The 24,714-nt window shown below is 37.4% G+C and overlaps 1 long non-coding RNA gene across 1 annotated transcript in view; it reads left to right on the forward strand.

Annotated features, from left to right (window-relative positions):
• Positions 1–24,714, forward strand: part of LOC115344332 — a 38,786-nt gene that overhangs the window by 10,776 nt on the left and 3,296 nt on the right. The window contains exons 2-3 of the long non-coding RNA XR_003924506.2: positions 5,893–6,071; positions 15,816–15,925. This is a non-coding gene — a long non-coding RNA (uncharacterized LOC115344332). The remainder of the gene's footprint in view (positions 1–5,892; positions 6,072–15,815; positions 15,926–24,714) is intronic.

The raw sequence follows: 24,714 nt of genomic DNA on the forward strand, positions 1-24,714 counted from the left end.
ATTTGAATACACTGCTCAATTACCAACCTCACTCCTATTTTGGTTGTTACACTGCCATCATCAGTGTATTAGGTGAACAAAATAATACACAATTATGATTTTGACTCTTTTTTTCCCCCATCATATTTCCAGTGACAGAATTACATACATACTACAGTGTTTTGATTTTTGACGCACACACACCCTTTTTTTTTTTTTTTTTCCCCCTGCCCAAAACCTATTGTGATATGGATTCATAGGACAGAAGACCAAGTCAAAAAAGAGCATCCAAGTGTTGATAAGGAGGTCAGACAACGGTTTGTAGCTGGCCCTACTTTCCTGGAAGTTCATTGTACCATCTTAGACTGGTCTCTGGGTAACTCTGGATTACATCTTCACCAGGCAGTAATACAGTCTGATTGAAAGAGAGTTACAGAGTAAGAGTTGGAGTCAAGGGCATGACATCCACATTATATGCATTTTAAGAGGTTTTACTTCTGCCTATTGCTCAGCTGATCATGTGAATGAATGCTAATGACCAGCAGGAGCCTGTCTTCCAGTTAAGTTTCAGTGGTCTCCCAGACTGCTCCACAGTAAGTGGAGGCTATAGAGTTGTTTCAAAATTACAAGCCCCAAATCTGAACAAAATGCTGCTGCAGATGCACCCTCTGTCCTCTAAATAACTCCTGTAAGTTGCACTTGATAAGGCGTGCTTTCTTAGGGTGTTTTGGGTTTTTTTAATTTAAGTGGCAATCAATCAATTACAAAAGTGAACCCAAGACAGCCATTTACCTAGAAGATTTTTCTTGCCACTAGTCAGTCCCTTAGCTGTGTTTAAATTCATTTGGGTGTTTCCCAGTTAAAGTGGTGTTGCTGGTATTCATTCAGGTGCAGGACAGACTAAGGCTATCTGTCTAGCACAGAATAGCATATTGAGGAAAACTTCATTCACAATGCAAATTCTTTGCTAAATACCAATCATCTATTCAAATAGCTTGACAGGAAATATTTTTTTAGCCCTGTGCACATTGCAGACAAGGAAGGGATACATAGCAATTTTGTTGTTGTGTGTACATACTGAAAATCAATAGATTATTGATATTTAATGCATGAGTATTCAAAGATTATATTTTATTAAAAATTGTAAAATTATAAAGTCCATAATGAGGTCACAAATCTCTATAAAGCCTATTTTGCATTCATGAAGATAGATTCTCAAATGAAAAGTAAAGAAACATTTGCATGGAGTAAGATCTCTGAGGAAGCACTCTAGTGTAACTGAACTTGGCTCTAGAGAAACAAGCAAGCAAACTCCCCTTGGTTGAATATCTGCTAGTTCAAGCCTTTTTTATTTTCCTGAGAGACTGTATCAACATACAACATTATGTTTGCTCAGTATTTCACAGGAAAGGGTGGTGAACTGAGCAAATTCACAGTTGTTTTATGATTAGAACAGAAGAAAAGACAGTGGTCTAGAGTGACCTGATGACTGGTGAGTTTTACAAGAGTCTTACCAGATAACCCCTAAAAATATGTGGATGTTTTACTTCAATATGCCAGATGACTTTTGTGCCAGCAAATATATTTGGCTTGTACATATTTCATGTATTATACTACATGATAATTCTTTTGTTTCATGAAAAGCTGCATGATGTAAAGTTTACCCTCCAGATACTTCTATTTATCTGACTTTGAAAGTATTTGGTAAGGATTCAGGTTGTTTGCATTGTTTAATACTTATTTCCAGAAGAAACATTTCTGTTTATTAAATAAGCTTTCTTCTAGTTATTGAGCTAATTCAGTAGCCTCACAATGAATGGAGCTATCTACTGGCTTATCATTCTTTAATCAAACAAAGCTTCAGTGTTTTTCATTTCCAATGTATAGTATTTGTCTAGGCATTTGTTCTGCTGTTTCAAAAGTGAAATGAGAATGTTTTATGTATTACTAACTGAATGAAAATTTATCCTTTTATACCTTTAAACCACAGGACAGATGAATTCCATCTTTCAGTTGTCCTGAGGTTTGCTTCCCTCTCTTTCTCCCCGATACAGGTAATTTATGTGCTTCTGTTAGACCAGGTAGTCCATATTTCTGCCTTAATTATCTATCCTCCCCTCCATGCTATTGCTACATATTTTGGACAGTACTTTTTTTTTTCCCCTGTGAAAAGATTAGTTTCCTAATTTATTTCAGAGTAAATGATAATGGAGATTATTTGTGAATTATTTGTGAACAACAGCTCCCTCTAGTTTTTGTTCTGCTCTATTTGTTGCCAACAGGGAGTTGAAACTAAAATAAATCTCCCCCTAACACGAAGATTGATCTTGGTGTCTCACTTCTACATTCTGAAATACAGTGTTTATAATTTTTCTCCCAAATTGAAAGCCAAATGGAATTAAAACAGTGGAACTAAGTATGTTAAAATAGACCGTGAGGTTAGAAGATTATGCACACTTTATGGTCTGAGCTTAAACAAACGTTAAAAGTATCTGGTTAAAAAGCAAGGAAATTACAACGCCCCTGAGAAAAGAATCTAAATCACTTTAAAGCTGAATAATGTGGTTCTTATTTTCTAATCTGAGGTTACAGAACACAATTATTTGTCTTCATTGGCTAAAGCTTATACGCCAAGCTAGCAGCTGAGCACATGTAGCTTTTCAGAATTTTTCGTCCCTACTCTGCTCCTCATTTGTACCATACGCTACAATAAATTACACTTCACTTCACTGACCATTCAAACTTACAGCTGTATTGTCCAAAGCTTTGAAATAGCATCAAACACTTTGAAGGAGACCTCTAGCCCCGCAGTAGCAAGCAACAGTGAGCATCTAGACTTTTCTGAGAGGCTTGAATAGAAGAGCGAAGCTATGGTAGGGTGTACTAAAGACCTACTTTGGTACCAAAACATTTAAAACCAGACTTAATCCTATGGTTAGCATTCCAGTTTGTGGAGAACCTACATAAAGATAAGCTATCTGTGCTTAGCTGTTTTGTCAGAGAGCAAGATCTGTGGTTGAAAGCTTAAGCTACAGAAATAAAATGTGAAGAAAACGTGCAAAGTTTTTATGATAGACAGTTAATCACTGAACAAGTTGTTAACATTGTGGCAAACACTCCATCTTTCAGAATATTTAAATAAGATATGACTATCTTTCTAAATTATAATATTTAGACCACAAAAACTGCACATAAAAACAAACAAAAATACTCTCCAACCAAACCAACACCACACAGTACAAATAAACAACAAAGTTAGAAAGCAGTGACTTTGTGAGCTCAGTGGTAGAAACACCATTTACTGCAGAAAGGTTATTTTGTATTTAGGTTCTACTGCTGCTACAGGGCGTTATCTTTCAACAAGTCCCTTCCACTTTCTGCCCCAGCGCTGAGTTCTGTAGATGATCTGTGGGATGCAAGACTAAATGGTTACCTCCTCCACTGCTGTGCAACCTACCAGCAAATAATGACTGGTGAATAAAATAATATCCTTTGCTTCTTAGAAAAAAAAAATGAAATCATATTCTAAGAATGAAGTTAAAAATAGAAATTTATCTGAATATTTTTAAGAAAACTGGCCTTACCTACCAACTATCAATGATAAAGATGGAAACTGTGAAATTAAAAAAGCATATAATATTTATCTTCTAGGTTCTAATTTCATAACAATAATGGTGTGCTAATCTTTTTCACTGCAGTATTTTTTACTTTAAACTTCTAATATGAGGTTTGCAAGATGTGTCAAATCAACATTTTTTTTAAAACATACCAGGAACAGTTTACTAATCTGGATGACAAAATATTTTCTGCTTCTACTTGAAATGTTGCTATGCTACTAACAAATAATGCAACATGTTGAATGTACAATTGTGATACAGCTTAATGAAATAATCTTCATTAAAATATGCAAGTAGCTACAGAAAACAATTATAATCAGGGAAGTACTTGACAGAATCAGATCAGAGAGATCTTAGGAGACAGTACTTCAGAAAGAATTAACAATAATATTGATTATCATTCTGAGATGCTTTCATATTTATCACCATTTTGACAGTGGCTCAACAGGAAGATGTTTCTCTCTAGTTGTTAATCTTGGCTAATATGCTAGCCTTTTAGCTAGATCATCAGGCATTTATCTTCTTCCACAGAAGTTTTCCTTCTGTCTTTCTAAAGAAGGTTCAGCAACCTTTTCGTTATACCATGTAAAAGGAAGATTACATTTATACAGAATTTGCCAGATAGTGAGTAATGGATATGTTGGTACAGGCTACAACTCTTTGGCTCGATCTTTCTATGTACGTATAAACAAAACCCGAATCCTGCTCTTGCACATTCTATTCCAACTCACTGTACTAAAGATTTCTGAAAGAAGATGGGAAAGGAACTCTTTACTGCCATTAAAATTCAGACTATCAGCATAGTCTCTGTATTTGAGGCATTTTTACATTCCTCTCCCCCCAGATAATGAATATAGATCTAAACTGTCACCAGTGCCATACATGAACTTTCTGAATCTGTGAGAGAAAAAGGGCTTTAGGAGTTCCTTGTACCATCTGATTAATACACATAAGATTAACATGCTTATATTGGAGAATGTTAGGTCAGTACCCTTATACAAGCTTCTGAAAAAAGGATTTTACTTTCAATTACTGCTTTTTAGAACAATCAAAATAAGTGCTATGCTCATGAAGCAGGTAAATGTAATCAGACATAATCTGGTGAGTATTTACACAACTGCACCAATAAGCCCTTGTTTCAACATGGGACATGCCTCTTCTTTCAGCTTTTTCTGTGTATCCAAAGAAATTAAGCCAAATTATGTAAACATGTTTGTCTGTGACTGGTATAAAAAGTTGGATGTGCATGAAAGTTTGTTACATTATTTTCAATTTTTTTTCCACTTTGGATTAACATAGCTTTTTAAATTCAAAAGTTGAAAGACTGGTACATTAGCTATTCTGCTTTTCTTTGTGCATTAGTCTAGACTTAATGCTTCAAGTGTAGCTACTCCAAGAATGAAGCTGTATTATCTCCAAGAGCTTGTTATATTCTTACCCTAAACTGTGTAAGCATTGTTGAGATGTGTTAATTTGACAATTATTTGCAGTCTTCAGCACTCAATGTTTGTATTCGTATTTGAGCATCCAGTAACATAAAAAGTTACTATGTTTTATCTCTTTACAAGGAATTTTTAAAGACCAGAATTAATTTCTGAGTGTTATTGACAAACGGATACATCTAAATGAAAAATGCTAACATCATAATGACAAAGGTCATGCCTGTCCTCTAGAATACAGAAGGCAGAATTGTTTTGTGGAACAGGAACATATGAAGTGTTTCATAATTGAACCGCCATGACTTGGTTTGAATGGCTCACATTGTAGTTCCCCTGATGATATTAACATGCAAAAGGTCACAAGTCCAAATTAGACTTGCAAGTTAACAGATCTAATAAACTTAACTGAAAACAGTCACTTGTATATCTGTTTATGTCATGTTGGTACTTTCTTACATTACAGAATCACAGCTTTCAGTTTTATTCTTGTAATAGTGATATCAGTCTGGCAAGTCATGTGCAAAATAGAGTAAAGATTTTTAACAGAAGGCCTTGATCTGCATAGTGAAGAGTCCCATACTAAAAAAAAAAAAAAAAAAAAAACCTGAATAAAATGCAAACAAAAAATTGGAGAACATAGTACGTTACGTGGAAGAATCTGATTTCAGTACGTGTTTAACAACTTGGGGAAGAGATCAGAGAAGAGAGAAGAGGAGGGGAAAGGGGTTTTCTAGTTATGGACAGTGCATGTGTTTTCTTCCTGCTATTTAGGAGATTTTTCTTATACTGCTTTATTTGTATTACAAATTTTTTTCCTCAGAGTTGGTGATGTTCAGTCACCTCTATTTCTTTTTTAGACCTTCACAAATGACAGTTCTGGAATTGAACATGGATCTGTCATCAAATCTTCTGGGAACAGACCAGGCCTTAATTTTGCTATTATAGACAATATATTAGTCAAGCAGAAGTTGAAACACAACTTAAGCATAAAAAAAAGTTGAGAAAAGTGTACTTGACCCAAATAAAGTCACCTCAGGTGAGTACTGGGTACATGAAACCAAGACATTTGTCACATTATTAGAAGTAGCAAATTGGATGGATGCTTTGTAATTTAATCATCCTCGTATTACTTTGCTTTATTTTCTTCATATAAACAAATCAGTTTAATAACAAAAAAGTTTCAAAATAGAGTTCACGTTTCCATTTTTAGGTAATTTTTAAACTGCCACAGAATGGAAAATTTAAATTGGAATTACACTTGTAACTGTAAGCTTTGCCTTAGTGAATTAAGTGAAATGGCTTAGTGGTATTATTCAGGAGACCCAAAATTACTTTTGGAATAAGGAATCACAGAATACAGAGACATGCCTTTTAGTTAACTGTGAAACATGGGATCAAAGGCCCGAGATAAAGCGCATCTTCCGATCACGCTGTTCCTGCAGGCTGCAGGAAAAGTTTTGCAGTCATATTCACTAGGCTTTTAATGAGAACAGGATCAAGTCCATATTTCAAGCAACTTTGCAGTTGGTTAAGATAAGTAATTTAAAATGAATTATTTGTGTTTAAAAATTAAAAAAAAAGGAAAGTTACTTATCATAGTTAATTTTATCAAAACAACAAATAAATCCTCCATAATTTACATAGCAGCCATTAAACAAGTTCCAACCTAACAATGTGTATGAGTAAATTCTCAGAAAACAATATGAAGTTTGCCAGGATTAGCTAATCAGTTTATTGTTTCAGTGAAGTCAGTCAGCATGTATGCCAGCAAGTTGCTTTTTAAAGTGATATTCTACTTTTAAGCACAAAGCTTCAAATATTTATAGAACAAAGACTATTCACTAAATATCATAGCAGATGGATGAGTTTTCTCTTCTTGAGGGAGACTGTGGGAACACAGCTACATCTCTGGAGACAAAAACCAGGCCCATACAGACAGCGTTTTGCAGGAATGACCATCTTTGCAGGTTTATATCACTGTAGAAATAGCTTGCATAAACACAAAAGTATTTTGATGTTGTTCTTGACATGTATAATTAAACTGGGGCTCTCCACACAATCAAGAATGCCATTGAATATTCAAGACTCAGGTGGTGTTTTTTTAAGTTTCAGAGAGGAAATGGAATAGATCCTTTCCTAATTCTGATTTACTGCATATTTGCATTCCACTAACTCAAACCCAACACCATTCAGCAAAAATAAGTATTTTTAAATTAAGGTTAAACCCATTTAAGTGTGCATTCATGTAGGTCTGAGGTAATCCCACTTACATCAGCGTTATTTCATGTCTTTGACTTAATTTAGAACAGAAAATAGGCCTCAGGTATTTGGGGAAAAAGTATAGTCAAAATTAACTAGTGCCCTGATCTTGTAACCGTGTAAGGACAAATCTTATTTCCATTCAAAGCTTCGCTTACATCAACACGGAGTCTCCCGAGTAAAGGACTGCCTTTACTTAGTCAGACAGTCATTTGCGGAGTAGGACCAGTTGTCTTTCCCTGTCCTTCCAGCTGGGGTGGGGGGCAATAAAATAGAGAGCAGCATAGAAATAAAGCAAAATTAAATATTACTATGAACTCATATTCTTATGCATGTAACTTGCTGTTTGTCTGTAGGGAAAAAACTCAAACTTTCCTTTAATTTATCAACAAGTAGTTCAAAGGAAAGCTTATCTTAAAGGCCTATCCCTGTGGCCTTCCTGTCTGTTCTTTTCATACTGCATTAGGCTGAGGATATATTCTCCTACTTGCCCGTCACATTCCTAATATATTTTATCTTCATCTTCTATTTCTCTCTGACATCCTTCACATGCGTGCAGGCATGATTGCCTGGTTATTTTACATACTTATCTGCCCCTCACAATTTGTTTCTGACTATCCTCCACCATTTCAATGGGTTTATCTTTACAGCAACTGTGGGTTGGTTTATTTACATTTGAGTGAGAAGCTAAGGCATAGTAAGTGATTTATACAGGATAAGCAGCACAAACCTGAATCCAGCCATCTTATCTTCCATATGAGGGTCCTGAGTACTGGTTATATTTTCCATTCAAAAATTGTTAGAGGCTCGAAGAGCTCTGTTTCTGCTGGCGCCATGGGCAATGAGGCAACTGTGAGAAATAACATAGCCATTTTTCTTTCTTTGATGTCACCACCTTGGAATTACCACTTTCATCTACTTCAGGAACTCTCAAATTGCTATCTAGAGAGTAAACATCTTGTTTTGAAGAAGAGAAAGAAATAAACTTCTCAAGACCAATGAGATTGCTATGGCCCCAGTTTACTCTTGCCTTTTTTTTTGTTATGGTGCCTTGGAGTTAGAGGTGAAATATTTATCATCTAGACCATATTTTAGTGTATAGTAGACCAAAAGACGCACAAGAAAAACTAAATGTAACAGCAGATGTTTCCTTCTGCACCATGTCTTAGTGAATTCTTAAGATGCTCCTAAGTTTCTGCACTGTTTCTCACAGTAAAAGCAGTTTACCTGACATAGCAGAAAGAAGGACATAGCCACAGTAAAATATGGAAAGGCAGTCACGGATAGAGCACACGTGTTTTTAAAACTGCATTACAATTGGAAATAAATACATACAAGTGCACCCATGTAGCAAGAAGAAACATGATAAAGCAGCCCCAAGCAATTTAAAAATATGCTGTGTGAATGAGCAGACAGCCCAAGCAGAACAGTAGTCCAAATATCTCCTTGGGATAAAAAGCAAACACACACTTAACAGCCAAGGGATAAAGCATGTCTGGGAGAATCCCATAGGCTGTAATTCCACATGAGCAAGTACAGTAGTCTCACCTACAGAGTAGTAGTGTGGGTTTGATCCGAGTGATCTAACCCACAACTAAATCAGTCTGTCAAAGAGATTATTTTCTCTACCTCCAAGTTATATTCTTTCCTGTGGTTTAAAGATTGTACTAGATGAGGCAATTCCACAAGAAGGTAGGCTGCCTCTCACTTGTTGAGAAGTCAGTCATCTATCATGAAGCACGAGCAGACTGGTTTTACCCAGACAACATATATTTTTGCACTAAACTAGAAGACAGGACTTGCAGTCATCTCATGAGAACTATCACATTTCCTAATGTTTTATGTGACTTTTTTTGTAAGATAGTAATTAGAATATCTAAAACCTTTTTTTTTGTTACCATAACATATGGGTTTGTGTATAAATGTTAACATACAGCAAGTTCTGTTGCAGGGTGCCCTTGAGGATTAGAACAAATAGCAGACCTCCCCCAGAGTACACATTAAAAAAAAAAAATCAGCTCAGCTTCACATTCAAACTGGGGCAGATCAAAGTGCTCACTGAAAGTTTACATTACTGTGTAATAAGCAAGCGAGATAAAATTGAAAATCCCATCTCTTACATTACATAATAAAACCCCCTTAGATAACGTGGCAATGCAACTCCTGTTGCTTACACAGAGGTGGTTTCTTCTGAAACCATGTATTCAACAAAGCAAGGTCCAGGTGGGTCAGAATGCATTCTAGAATGGAGTTAAGTATTAATTGGCCTTCTAGGTGCCACTGCATCATTTAGTAGTATCTATTAGCGTTCTACATATGTCCTACCAGACAAGCTATATTGATTTTCTGTCTGCCTTCTAGAGAAGCTCATGAATAAATTCATATTGTTAACAACAAACGTACTAGAATTAGAATTACCAATAACTGGCTGTGCTATAACATCAATACTAGGATAATATTCTTAAGCCACTCCAAACGTGTGCTAAACACTCAATACAAAAGTAAAATAGTATTTTGACAGTTTGGTTGTTTTGGGTTTGGGTTTTTTTGGTTTTGTTTTTTTTTTTATTTTGAATGCAGCTCTTGGAGTTCAACAAGATAGTGCAAGAAAATCAAATGAAACTGCATTTGAGAACAGGAAACAATCTCAAAGGAGAAGGAGTATAACAGTCCTCTAACCTCAGTCTAGATCTGTGCAGAGGCCTTGAGACAAAAAACAAAATAGGAACTATTTCAGCACGGGCACAAGCTCAGTCATCTCTAACTCAGTCATCCACATTGATCTCCCAGGGAACTGTCGGTTCCTCCATAGCAAACAAATTGAGTGGTTCATCCCTTCTGCACCATAGAACCAGCCCTTTTAGGTCCAGAGGGAAAAGTTTTTGTTCTATTCAGTATTTAGCCACGGAAGATTCCGTTAAAGAAATGGAACATACTGAAGACACCAAACAGTTAAAGAGAAGTCTTTACCTGAGCATTAGCCAATTTCCTAGTATTCTGGGACACAGGAACAAATTTAGTGAAATATATTTAGCACAAGGTGAGCGACATAGCGTGGAAGAAGGTGGAAATGACAAAAATGCATCATTAAGAGGGGGTAAATCTTCCCATTGGCCTTTGAGAGAGCACAGAGTGATGGTCACCACTGTAGAACTACAGCAGAGAGAATCTAAGGACGGTGACAAATTGTACCCTCCAGAGAGGAATTGTCTAGAAGTTGCAGATCATTCTGAATTTGAAAATAGGCCAAGTAATTCATCTATTCAAAAGATGCTTAATAATATTAATTACAGAGATAGGGCTAGAGACCATATTTATTGCAAAGAATGGCATTCTTAATGAAAGCATTCGGAGGTGTCATGGTAGTTTTCTTACATCAGTTCTGTCAGCTGTTCTCAGACCACTACTGCACTCTGCACCTAACAGACCAGGATCCTCCGCTCAGTCTGCACATAGACCCGAGTCCTCAGCAAACTGGAGCTTGCAACATCTTCTCCACAAACACCAGATTTGGGTGATAGTTCAACACTCAGTATGCATACACCCTTGTCCTTTATGCACTATAGGGACTCTTCTTCTACTTCAAAAGGTTTGATTCTTCACTGCCTGTTCACAATACACCTGAAGACAACAGCTTACTGGAGGATAGCATCAGTGACAGTTGGAATTTCATCTCCTAGTGGTACCGCATACATCAGGGAGAACTTACGGAGTTCACCTAGGTCTTCATGTCTAGATAGTTCCAGCCTATCTTTGTTTCAGACAAGATTCACTCCTGATCTTCATATTGCTTATGTTTTGCATGATCAGTTGCCATTGACTTTTCTGGTGGTGCCTTATTTACAAAACCAAAGTAATGCAATAAGCAGCACAACAATCTCCCATTCAGCAAGCACAGAGGAGGTGAAGAGACCACAGGCAGATCAAGAAAAACTTAAACAACATGAAAGGTGAGGAGTATATTCAATCTATGTGCCAACTCTAGAATTATACATAAACACATGGTAGCTAGATCATTAATTGCAAGAAACTGTGCTATAGCTAAGTGACAAACTGTGTAGATTTCAAAGTTCTATTTTTATCATAGGTTGGTTTGATACTTGACTTGTTTTGTAAAGACAGGGCTACATTCTTCCTCTTTCAAGTCTTCTATACAGTCAGAAACATACAAAAATAAGTTAATAGTTCTTTCATCTATATCTCCATCCTTATCATTCACACGTGACTTTCCGATGGTTCTACCAGAGACACCGAAAACACTCAAAAAGGAGACGGTGTGTGCATCATGATACTTCTTCTACAAGTCACACACTCAATTGCTTTATTCCTGAACATTAATAAACACTGCTGAAGCTTTAACCAAGCTTTCTTGGGCAGAGACATGAGGGAGATTTGTGGGTTTTATTGTTACAGAGTTGGAGGCAAAAAAAATAGATTCCTCAACGTGACAGACTCCACCGCAACCCACAAGTGTGCTCTTTGGGCACTGGTATACATGGCTAATAGCACAGTCATAGAACTTGCTCTTTCATTCCTTTATAAGGCTTCCCTTTGGGATAGATCCCATTTAACCAGCGCCGAGTCCTCTAAGCTCAGCTTCTTTATGTATTCCAGCCATAATCAGAAGTTCAAGTTAAGAGACACAGCCTTGTTCATCAAAGTTATTTTTAATTGTTTGTTTGTCCTATTTTCTATCTGTGGTCTAACTACAGTAATTTCTTTGACTGCGGAGACTTTCAAATAAAGGCAGAATGAAGGAGCAATAGGTTTCCCTGCTGCTCATGGTAATCAACAAGCTGCTCGCTCTGTCTCAAGAAACTGCTTAAGCAATTAGATTCAGAGATGCTATCAGGAAAAACGTTTCTGTTCCCAGCGTCACTGCAAATAAACCAACTGTCTGTATTTCAAAGTTTGTCAGCTATCCCAGGGGACACGGCAGACAGCTAGACAGAAGTTTCAGAATGAAACTTTTCTCTTCAAAAGTTAAGGAAATTCAGAACTAGGGGTGCCACACTGTCTGGAGGTAACAGTTTAGATGGAAGGAACATCTAGAGGTTTTTCCTATTTTGCACAGAAAGGTTGTAAAGATTCATCTTTTCTGCTATGCCATCAGGAAGCCTCCCTTCTCTTGTGTTTCCTCAGTCTCCTGATGACGTTAGTTGGAGTTAGTAATGGTACCTGTTCTGTCCAAGAAATTTAGGGGGAGACATGCCAGAAAATGGGAGAAAAGATAACCAAAGGGCAGACTAAAAAGAAGCTGAAAGCTCTACAGGTAAACAAGGTGTCCTGTTATTCCAGCTTTCAGACAAAAGCCTTTTCCCTCTTTCTCAACACAAATCATTTAGGCAAACCAAACCATGGCTAGAAGGGGATGGAAAAAGGGAGACACCACCACCACCATCCCCCCCAACCAATATTTTGCTGGTGACATTAACTTCAAGAGTCTGGTTTTCTGAGGTGTTATGTATGTAGCACCCTGGGGGTATTAGTAGGCAAAGTTAAGGAAGGAGATGTAACTCCATGTGGTTAAGGTTTGAATGCGTGAAGTGGTAAAGTCACAAATAGCTTTATCATTTTCATATTTTTACTTTTACAGTATTAGTTAATCTAGAGGCCAATCCAAGGCTTAACATTTTTGTTGTTTAGTATTCTGTTTATTAAATAGGAACCTAATCTGCTCATCAGATTTCACGCAAAAGCACTAGATCATAGTCAGTGAAAACTTGGCATGTTTTCATCCATCGGTCATAAATACAAAGCCGTTAAAATGTTTTGTGACATAACGTTTTTTTTCCCCTGTTTGGTTAAAATATCACTCTTCACCAAGAAATGAACTTCCCCTGCATCACCACAAATCTAGAAAGGTTTCTTGAAAGAAAGCCACTCAGGACATTCAAAACTCATGCAATGCCAACACAGCTGAGAGGGGAAGAGTATTCAGCAGATACCTCCTCTCATGTTTGATAGGTAGTATTCAAACATACTCGTTCTTCTCAAAGAACAGTGGCTGTATAATTCTCATCAACATATCATCAGATTTGGATTACACAAAAGCATAAAGGGGATTTAGAGACTATAAGGTTTTTCCTTTGAACGTTTATCAGCTTTAAGGTACATATTAACTCTAAACTGTTGGATATTATACTTTCAGGTCACCATTACGTGATAAAGGTCCTTAGTAAAATCTCTCCAAATCCTAGAACATCAGTGCAAATATATTGTCCATTATTCAGCTGTAGACTTTGCCAAGAGCAGTGTTTGATTTCTTCTGTTATGTCTTAATAGTCTCCTGGCAGAAGACTCAGAAGAGGAAGGAGATCAGTGTCGTATCTGTCAGATTGCTGGAGGTTCTCCTACAAATTCACTGCTAGAGCCATGTGGCTGTGTGGGAAGCCTGCAGTTTGTTCATCAGGAATGTCTAAAAAAATGGCTCAAAGCTAAAATAAATTCAGGTGTGAGAGAGAGACCCACAAGATATAAAACATTCTGTTGAGATGCTTCTGCCAGATTTACCTCTCAGCTAATTCCCCTATACTTATGGAGCTGAAAGAAGATGAAGTCTTTAAATTTACTCAAAGGACACATTTAACTCATGGCTTGATCACCATGGTAGTATTTTTCTATAGCACAAGCATTCTCAGTCAAGTAACAGTAGATACTAAAGTCTTTGATGAGGCTACTGGTATGTAGTGAGCAGATCACCAAACCCAAACCAATCATTTTCTAGTACTCGGTTTAGATTAAAACAAGATCTTTGATATGAAGTCTTTAAAGATTTAGTGAGCCAATCTACAGCAATTAGTAGTATCAGGCGAACATCAAATTTTGCAAGGTTCATAAACTGCATGTGTAAGACTAATACGCAAGAGAAATGTTTGAATGACAAAAATCATAAAATGAGATGAAATGTGTGAAGTGTTGGAAGAATTCAGATGGGGAGGGGAGAAGGAGGATGAGCAGGGGAAATTTTAGCATGCAGGAAGGTCACTCCCAGCTAGAGAACAGTCCTGTTGATTGTTCTTTGATTTCACCCTCACTAATGTCAGCAGGCTTTTTTTTTCCCTTAAGCACTATTCTTGCTGTGCCATTTCTAGTTCCATTCTGAATGAAGATTATCAGTGATGCATTATAAGTGCATTTTCACAATATGGACCCTATCTTTATCAAGAGACTGAAGGTAATCACGACACAAGTTGGTTTTTTTTATTTTTTTAAAGATGCATTCTACAGTATTTGTTAAGGACTTAGGTACACTATGGCTTCTGAAGTTGCTAAGTGAGCTGTATAATTTTCAACGTGCTCCTTGTAAGTAAGCGCTTAAAAATACAAATTAAAAAACCCACTATCAGATAATAACCAGAGAGTTAACCTCCAGAAAGGCTGTAAGTAGGTATATGATATATACACACACCCTAACCTAGTGCAGATTGTGTAAAATGCCAATCCTGTACGCAGGAAGATAATAGCTTACCCCAGCTTTGTTTCTTCAGTCTTAAAAGGCAGATGATATATCAGTGAAATCCTGTGTACTTGGTTCCCTGCCAGGCCTCGTTCATTTAAATTCCTGGCTTGCCCCCAGCTTAGGGAAGTGAGTCACATTTCCCAAACCTTCCCCAAATCCTGTCCTCATAGAATAATTTAAGTTTCCCCTCAGTGCTAGTTGACAGCATACAGGGACATGATCCTGTTCAGAGAGAGTTTCTTAGGTAGATTGGGAGCCAGAACAAGAAAAGAGGTGGTGGTATGTTAAGCAATGAATGAACTAAGTGGAACCTTGTCCCAAGAAGCATGTTTGATGAGATATCAGTCTTAACAAGCAGAACTTTTGCTTCTGGTTAGTGAAGTGTGTGGGGAAGGTTTCTTTGTCTGGGGTTTGGGGTTTTTTTGCTTGTTTTGGGTTTGTTTGTTTTTTGGTTTTTTTTGTTTTTTTTTTTTTTTTAAAGCAGGCCATCTGTGCACATGGAAAGCAGGGCTTTTTTCTCTTCAGAAGTTTTTGTTCCACATCTTCTTTTAGAAGAAAAGGGGAAAAGAGAATCAGTTTATAGGGTGGGAGTGTATCCATTTATTTTATGGCACTCAAATGAAATTCATTGTTGTCTTAAAAATAATGAGGGCAAGATGCAAGTAAACTATTCCAGGCAATTCCTTGGCTTTGTCGGTACCAACAAGGCCTTAGACAGAGGTTTATGTATGGAGTCCATTACTGCATTTTACATCAGTGTGGCTCGTGATCCCTGCAGTTTTATTCCATAAAAACTACCGATTTTGTCATTTAAAAGCAAACAAAATTCTGTGTGGTATATGACTGCTGGATTTTTAACAGAAGACTATTCCAATTATCCTTACTATTACGTGTGTTTAGTATTAAAAATGCAGTGGTTTCAAATGATTCGGGAGCATTCCAATAAAAAGATAGCGATCTGTAGAAGACGGCTTTAAAATAAAAAATTGCCTCATTCCAATTTTATAACAGGCATAATGTAGTTTAAGGATAAAGACTTAATTTTTTGCCTTATTGCAGGGGCTGATCTGGAGGCTGTGAAGACCTGTGAGCTTTGCAAGCAGAACCTGATAATTAATGTGGACAATTTTAACGTGAATGCACATTACAGAAATCACCAACAGTAATGGGTAAGAAACTGCCTCTCTTCAGATAAGAGTCCGTAATCCTATTTTGATATTGCTGCCTTGCAATATTTCAATGTGTAGTGAAATGTCAACACCAACTGAAACCTGCTAAACTGTGAGAAAGAGATATGCTTACTTATGCAGATTTCAACAAATGTAAAGAGACTTTATTCATCTTAGGCTCGGATTGTATAATCCCAGAGCATTTCACAGAACTGCCCAATATCTGGAGGCTTTGCATAGAGAAAACCTATAATTAAGTGTGGCAATGGGAAAAAAAAGTCTTGTTTGTTATGTAGATACAACATTGCAGGAGAGAAGCAGATTAAGGGAGAGCAGCCAAGGATTTCATTGTTTGTCCTTCACAACATTATGTAAGAGATGGAATTTAGCAAACTAAGCAACAGAAGAATTGAACATCTTCCCATTAGGCTTTTTTTCTTTTTTTAAATGAACATGGAACTTTAAAGAAAGAAATACAGGAACGACTGGCCGAAATACTGAATCTAAGAGCCTCCTTTTTTAACGGCAGCCAAAAATACCCTGTTTTCTGAGAAATTATTCTTACCAAAGCCAGATGTATTGATTTCATCATAAGGTGATGCTAAGGTACTGAGGAAAGAGATCAACATGCTCAGCAACCAAAGAAAATCTTCTTGATAAGACTTCAAAATACTATTCTTGAATTTTAATACACAAATTCTATTATTCATTGTTACTGACAAGTTTCCATGACCCTAGGGACTTCAAGTCATGGACAGGACCCCACTATGGAAGCTGTGAGTAAATAAGATATTACAACAAGGCCTTTTAGCAAATTGCAATAGAAGTTGCCTTCTCCAGAAGTCTTGCAAGTGTCTTGGCTTTCCTCAGAGTGCCTGGTAGGAGTTTCAGTCCGCACTTCTGCACAGCCTGTCTAGTACTGGCAGTCGAGTAACAAGGCTTGCATGTGAACCACATGCACACAGTTCAGTTTTGAAGCTTTTAGAGTACTTTACAGAATTTGAACTGATGCCTGTATTGGATTCTAGTTTGATAATTCAGCGCATCATGCTTACACATTCCACACAAGGAGAAACTGCAAGGCTCATTTCCCCCCCCTCAGGCATTTTAAAAATGGGATGAATTGCAAGGGTGAATAATTGCTAGAGTATTTAGAGTAATTAAGATTATAGGTTGTGTTTCTTTCTTGAGGTGTTTTATATCATATTATACTGCTGTACTTTTAGGGTATTATTTGTGATGCATTCCTAGTGATGCCAGAAGCTTCTAAAACATATGGTTAGGTGGCCTTTTCAGCATTTCTACTCATCTAAATAAATAATTCAATGTGCCAGAGTCTTTCCTATCAACTAGGAAAAGATGCACAATCTGGTAGAAGTGTCTTTCTCAAATTATTTGCAGTAAACAGTGTATATTTCCCCATCTGCATGCCTTCAGGCCTTACTTACTCATAAAAAAAAAAAAAAAAAAAGTAAATTATTTCCCAGAATGCTTTGACAGAAGCGTTCACCAGCAAACTGTTTTCTAGATGATTGATTTGCCACTATGCTGTAAAATACATATGAACAGAAAGCCTTTTACTTAGGCTGAGATTGGCAGACACTCGTTGAAAGCCTAAAGGAGAACATCATCGTGGCTTGAGATGTCCAAAAGGAATACAGAAATTTAGGGGAAAAGGGTGGAGAAAGATGCAGCACTTAAAAGAACAATTTAAGGAGAATTTATAAACGTGCTAGAGCATAGAATACTATAGCGCAAAGAATACACCAACCCAGTTACAGCCTTTCCCAGGTATACCAGAATACCTAACCCACGAGAGGGACACACCGCCACCCCTAAACCACACACACAAAAAAAGGGTGTTTTGATCAAAGTCTTGTGGAGTAGGATGAATTCAAGGTTAAAGGCGATGCTGCTTCCATTCACAGGCTGGCTGGTCCTGCCTCTTCCTACTTATAATTTTTAAAAAGATGACAGTACTTCTCAGGAACACTATTAGCAGCCTTAAGGTAGCTTTAATCAAGCTTGGATTTACATTCAGGATCCAGCATGTGCATTCTGTAAGTACACACATACAAAAATCCCTCCCCTGCTCTCTGCCATTCTCCCCCCACCCAAATGCACTTACATATACACATCTTTTTTTGTCTCTAATCAGTGGAATACAGCCATTTCTGACTTGGAATGAAGGCTACTCTTCCACGCCAGCAATACTGTACAGTGTATTTACGGGGGAAATAATTATTAAATTTCTATAGTTTGTTTCACTATTGGCAGCTGGCACTTTAATTACAGAGGCAAAAGGCAAACAAAACACTTGTTTGTCAAGAGCGAGACAAAATAAGTGTTTCGTCCTGAGGGTTGATTAAATTCAGTATTTAAAAAAAAAAAAAAAAAAAAAAAAAAAAAAAAGTATTCCGTTAGAGCCATAGAGCGGAAATTTGGGGAGGCAAAATCAATTACCCCCAGTGGAATGCAGCCAGGATGCTGCATTTTATTTTATGACAGTTACAAGTGCCATGAAATCTTCAGTACCTACAGGTGGTCAAGATCTCTTGCTGTATCTCACTGAGAATTGACACTTTTAGAGACAGTCCATCCCTGTTTCATGATCTGTTTTAGAAAAGCTTAACACCATCTAGTTCTGCACCTGGTTCCCCACAGTGCCAGGATTTTCCTTAGAGACCTTCCATCTAGGAATGCAGAAAATTCACTCCTTGTTTTTTATATTAGTGATTATTATCTACATTGTAGTTGATCTAGATTAAAAAAGAAAGCAGCCACCTCCTCCCAGAAACCACACACACCCCCCACAGTTCTGGATAGTACATCTGTAGTTTTAATTGCACCGTCTTTTTTTCCTTTTAATTGCTGCTTGGTATTTGCCATTGCTCATGTCAAATCAGTACTTCACATTTGCTTTCTTCCTGGTGAACTATACCAATCTTTACTAGTATTCACTGGAATAGACCCATTTCTCTGCTGGGACTCGCCAAGTTCCATTCTGGACAGGTATTGTACTCATACAGTGTTACATCCCATGTTCCCTTTTATACCTGAGGCCAGACTAAATGTCCATCTTTTACTTACCTGTGTTCAAAACCTTCATTCTTTCCTTTTTAACAGGATATTGTCTCAGTAAAACTGGCAACCCTGCATTTTTGCAGGCCAGGACTCAAAATCTAAGAGAACTCCCTCACCATCCTCCCTCCCTTCTGAAGATGCTGAATTCTCACAATAGGCCAACAGCTGTACGCATTGCTAGTAAGAAAGATTATTATCACATACAACATTAGTTGTGAAAATAATCCAGAGTTGAGAAGTGAACTGCATTCAGTAAATCAGATACTCAACCCACAGCCTTTTTGGCTGAATATGGCTCATATGCAACTTCCTTCTTTCTGAAGGCCTCTCAGATGCAGACAGGAACAGCAACACGTTAAGTAAGTTATTCTGGTCATGCCCTCCATCCTAGCCTCTTTCTTAAAGCTCCAATCCCATTACAGTACTAGACATAGAATGCAAAATCATGTCCTACATGCTGCGTTGTGACAGGAACATACATATGCATCCATAACTAACTGTCACTCATATGCCCCACAACAGCGGTGCCTTCATTTTGGTTATGCCTTTCCAACCACGTGCTGGAACATGCCAGCTGCCACTCAGGCCGGCCAGGCTGCACTGCACTCATCTCACTCGCATGCTTAGCGTGTGACCACAGAGCACCTGCCTTTTACTCATGTAAAATGAGAGAGGTCAATTAAACACAGGGATAAACAGCTATACAGCCTATCCCAGCCACTAAACAGGTTATCACTACTGCAACGTTGCCTAAGACTGTAGTCGGTTCTAGCATCTTTGTATAGTTTAGCACAAGGTAGTCACCAAAAGGGAAAATACTGATTTCTTTTTTAGATACAGGCACAGCACAAACTAACAGATTCAGGTCTTTATCTTGGACTGCATCACCTTTACAAATAGAGACCTGCAGAACTCATGAGACTGAGCCACATCCTAGTTACCAGAAAAAAGGGTAAGAAAAGTAGTGAAAATAACAGTGTTTCCAGTTACCTTGTAGTTATGTCCCATCCTCACTGCTTTCTTCCGAGAGTTACAGCAGTTTACCATTCCTCTTTTGTTGTCAAGCTCTTCAATCCACATAGAACCAGGAAAGTCTTTCCAAGCAGACCTTCTTTTTCAAAAACCAGCCAGTAAACTTCTGTTGTCCAGCTTCCTTACAGGTGTAGACTGTAATCACACCTGATCCTCATATCCTTCTTGATATCCTAATGCAAAGGTAGTTCATTTCCTTGTTGTCTTCCAATTATTTAAATGACAGTCACAGTGGTTTTCACAGCTTAACAAAACTCACCTGTGCTCACCCTGCTCATCAGTCATAGAATTAAAAAAATTTTTAGAAAAGATCCCAAGTAACTTTTGGGATTGTATAGGATTATATGCCTGGAAAATGCACCTGGAATGACTGAGGAATGAGAACTATAATGACTTTATTGACAATGCTAATTTAAAGGAGTACAGACATATCCCTACCAGCTTCTCTGGTTGATGTTAACTAGTCACCAACTCCTTTCAATAGTTTTGGCAGCGATGCATTAGGGATTCTTAATTAGACTAAGGGTGAAAATGAGGGTTTTGATGGGGCCTTTTTGCCAGTGCTCCTTATGGTAAGCATCTCAACCCATGTGGAAGGTTTTCTTGGCTGTAGGTAAATACGATTTCCATCATCTTGAGAGATACTTCATTATTCCACTCATTTCAGGCGTGCAGACAGGAAGAGTCAGAATACATTTGTGGTGCTGTCATTTGTGACTAAGTCAGTGGGTCAGCACTATGGACATGTCAAATTAAAACATATTGCCCTTGTCTTAGCTTGTTATGAATTGCAAAGCCACAGATGAAACTTTCCAGTTAATTGTCAGGCAAACTCTACGTGGAACTGGGACTGTGTTCTGTACCTTGCAAAACTCCCTGGAATGATATTTTTGATGTTTTTAAATTCATAGAACATCTTTTCACTGGATCATTATGACTGTAGTTGAGCTGACCTAAAAAAAGGTCACATCAACTGATCCAGTGGCTGCTTGTGGTTTGTCTGAAGTCTTTCATCAGTCATCTTGAAACTGCAAGAACAGTGATTTTCAGTTCTGACTGTCTGGAGGTTAGGAGGGATTTTAATTAGAACCCAGGCTATGAGATGCTGGATTCTTGTGATTCCTTTCTAGTCTTGCCATTTTGAAATGTCCAGTCTAAAATAATACTGACATAGTGATAAGAATAATACTTTTTCTTTTATTGTTGTTGTTATGATATGTTTACCCTTACAATTAGTGGGTATTTCTGGCTTAGTTATGGCTGAACATCATTAAAAACAAGACAAGACAAAACAACTCAAAAAACCCCAAAGAACCAAGCAACCTCACAGTTTTCTCCTGACAAACCATCAGTCCAGATGAGAGAACAAAAAGTAAAATACTACTTTCAGATCTAGCACATAAACCACCTGTCTGTGGTGCATCAGGACCTGGCATTTCCACAAGCTACCTCTCATTTTGACTATCTATGGTAATAAATAATTTAAAAAAGTTTCCATTTGCCATTCAGAAAGCTGAAAGCAGCCACAGTGCCAGCTGAGTCAGTGAAGAATTCAAAGCTTCCAAAAACCAGGCAGAAGAGGGAGGATTAATCTCTGCTCATTTTAGACACCCCCAGTACAAAGTCAACATCAGTTGGCCACAATTTTGTTATAGTCTGTGTAAAGAAAAAGGCAAGTCTGAGATACAGAAATACTCTATTCTAGATATGGTTCATCTTACCTTGTGAAAGGTGACAAACTGGTCACATGAGCCTCGCTGTAGGGACCCTTGTCTTTTTAAAGGCATGACTAGGTGATATATAAATACCCACGTTGCAGACATGGAGCGGAGCAGACAGAGCACGCTCAAAGTGGTTCACGCTGGTTACTGTAAAAGTGGAATCAAAGAGCGTTCCCTAAAATCACTGGCAAACCCACAGGCAACAATTTCAACTTCTGAAAATTTGGGTTGAGGTGTGAGATACCAAATCATGTAACAGGTGAGAGAATTAGGTATGGAATCTGCTCTTGTGAGCAGGTCTCTGGCATGGTGCAGTAGCGGGACAGAATTACAGCTAGAATGAGTCTGGTTTCTGAGCAACCTCAATTATCTGTTAATGGCCCAGCATTACATGGTCAAATGTGCTCTAAATTAGTCTAACTCCCTCTCCTGTAATATAAGCCAAGCTCATCTGATGTGGGACATTTAGTGCAAGCAGGATAAACAGTACAAAATGCTGAAAATTTTTATTTGCCATCATTTTCCTAAAACTTTCAGGAATTGAAGTGACAGCTTTAGTGTCAAATGATACAATGCTGCAGCAGTCAGAGGTTACAGATGGTGCTGTTAAAAACTCTCATAAAGAAGTCTATCAGCAACAGGCAAACATGAAAGAGAAACCACTTTCAGACAAGCACTTCAGAGAGAATACAGAATTAAAACAGAGACCCACGGGAGTAGTGCAGTGAAGCTTTTCACAATCATTCATTAGTTAGTCATTCAAATATTTTGATACAGAATCATGTACATTCAGTTTTGAAGTATGTGTGCTTTTTGATAGCTGAGTCAGCCCACTTGATGTAAATAGATCATAGTAGGAAAAATAAATGAGCAATCCCCCAAAGGTGGCACAGAGGTAGAACGTGCTACATCAGTAATGGACAATTAATGAGTGTTTGATCCTATTTTTTCAAACGTTTACCACCAGTGCTCTTCTGCTGTTGGGCTGCTTGCATTGTTTAACCTTCCCTCCCACGCAGGTCTGCATTAATATGGTTTGGATGGGGAACAGCAAGTGAAACACATGAGCCTCTGGCTGTATGAGACCTTTGGGCTTTGAAAAAAATCCTGTCCACCCCCTCAGTGTCACTCTAAGTTCAAAGGGATGACAAAGGCTTTCCCATACTCTAGGTGCCATCCTGCAATGGAGAGGCAAAAGACCTTTAGCTAAAACAACCACACAGGTTGCATCAACAAGATGCCATATTCATGCATCTCTCTTTCAAGGTCTCAATTCCGATTGGACTTGGAAATGAAAAATACCAAGTCCAAATGCCAAGCTCTCTCTCACATGTATCTCAGAAGAATGCATTACTCCTAGGTTTGAGTTCAATCATACTTCTGAAAGTTCAAGTGTTATTAGCACAAAATCATGATTAAATCCATAGAAATCTCTGAGGGTCTCATAGTTTTTCCCCATGTATAAATTTTATTTTAGAATCCAACAACTTAAAAAAAGATCAGAAACCATAAAAAGTAAGCTACAACCTCAGATTTTCTTGTCTTAGGACTTGCTGCTTAAATGAAACAAGTCTTTTAAAAAATAAAGTAAAATATAGATGAGTAAAATTTAATGGCAAACCAGTCTGTTTACAAGTCATTTTGATATTGAGAGTAATCCAAAGCTTTACTGTATCTTAAGTATTAAAGTAATTTCCTCACTTGTCCTGCTTTTAAGCATTTCCATGCTTTCTTTTTTTTAAAAAGCATTCTCTTTGCTTTTTCTAGCTCTATTAAATCATATGTCTAATCAGTGTTAAAATAGGAAAGTTTTATTAATCTTGGTTGCCTTTCTCCTAGTGCTCAAGACAGCCTAAAGCAGAGGAAAATGAAAGTAAGCTTTGGAGCTTAAAACTGACTTTTACAAAATTCTTGTTTAATTGTTCTCATTAAATATGCAAGATCTCATGAATTGGCAAGAGGGACTTAGATATAAAAGAGACACATTAAACATCAAAAAGTGGGAGGAAAAAATTCAGGAAATGCAAGTTTCAGAAATTAGGAAAAATTACATGATATCAAGTGTACAGTAAAGATATTTAATTGAAGTTCCCCACAAAAACAATGAGCAATGAAAAGAAATAAGACAAACCCCACAGTGTACAAGTTCTAGCTGTTGGGCTTTAGTCCTTTAATTCTTTAAAAGTCTATTGCAGTAAAACTTGATTTGTTACGCATTTGGTGTGCTAGCACTCCCCCTGATTATTTGATTCAGTAAGATGTTAAATTGCCTTTACCAGCATTTATGAGCTTTTTCTGGAACATCTAAAAAGAAGGCTGGCATCTTGTTAAAGACTTTATTCATTTAATAAGGCTTTTGTTTTCATCTAATTTTGTTTTAACAAAGTCACTGTGTTTTCTTTCCTTTGAGCTGATCAGGAAATTCTACATACCCATCCAGTTTTAAAAGAGAAATGCTAACAGCAAGACATTGACATATGTAAAACAGGACAACAAGCTGGATTATTTTTTAAGATGTAATCGCAAACTGTAAGAAAATGCTTTGCTTTTACTTGCAAAATAACCTCGGATTCTGTGGGTTAGAAAATTGAGTGCTTACTAATGCAGCTGGTCCCTATGATGTCAAAGAGCCTGTCTACATCAAATATCGAGGACGAGCCTGAAGCTGTTTTCCACACTAGGTTCAGTGTCTGAAACAGCGCGTGAAGCCTCATCCTCTGAGAAAGCTTCCTGCATTTGTTTCTGCCGTTTCAGGGTTCAAGATCTAGAACCCTATTAAGCCATTGGATTTTAGTTGGCTGCCCCTGCTGAACTCAGAAGTATATCAGAAGGAAGTTGGGACTTCTACTAACCCGCTGAAAAAAAAACCCTGATTTGAATTTTTCTTACCTTAGTGAAACATTCCAGACAGGAATTTTAAAGAGGTGCTAGTACTATTGATTAAAAAAATAT

The sequence above is a fragment of the Aquila chrysaetos genome, chromosome 8 (genome assembly GCF_900496995.4).
Source record: "Aquila chrysaetos chrysaetos chromosome 8, bAquChr1.4, whole genome shotgun sequence".
NCBI classification, from domain to species: Eukaryota; Metazoa; Chordata; class Aves; order Accipitriformes; family Accipitridae; genus Aquila; species Aquila chrysaetos.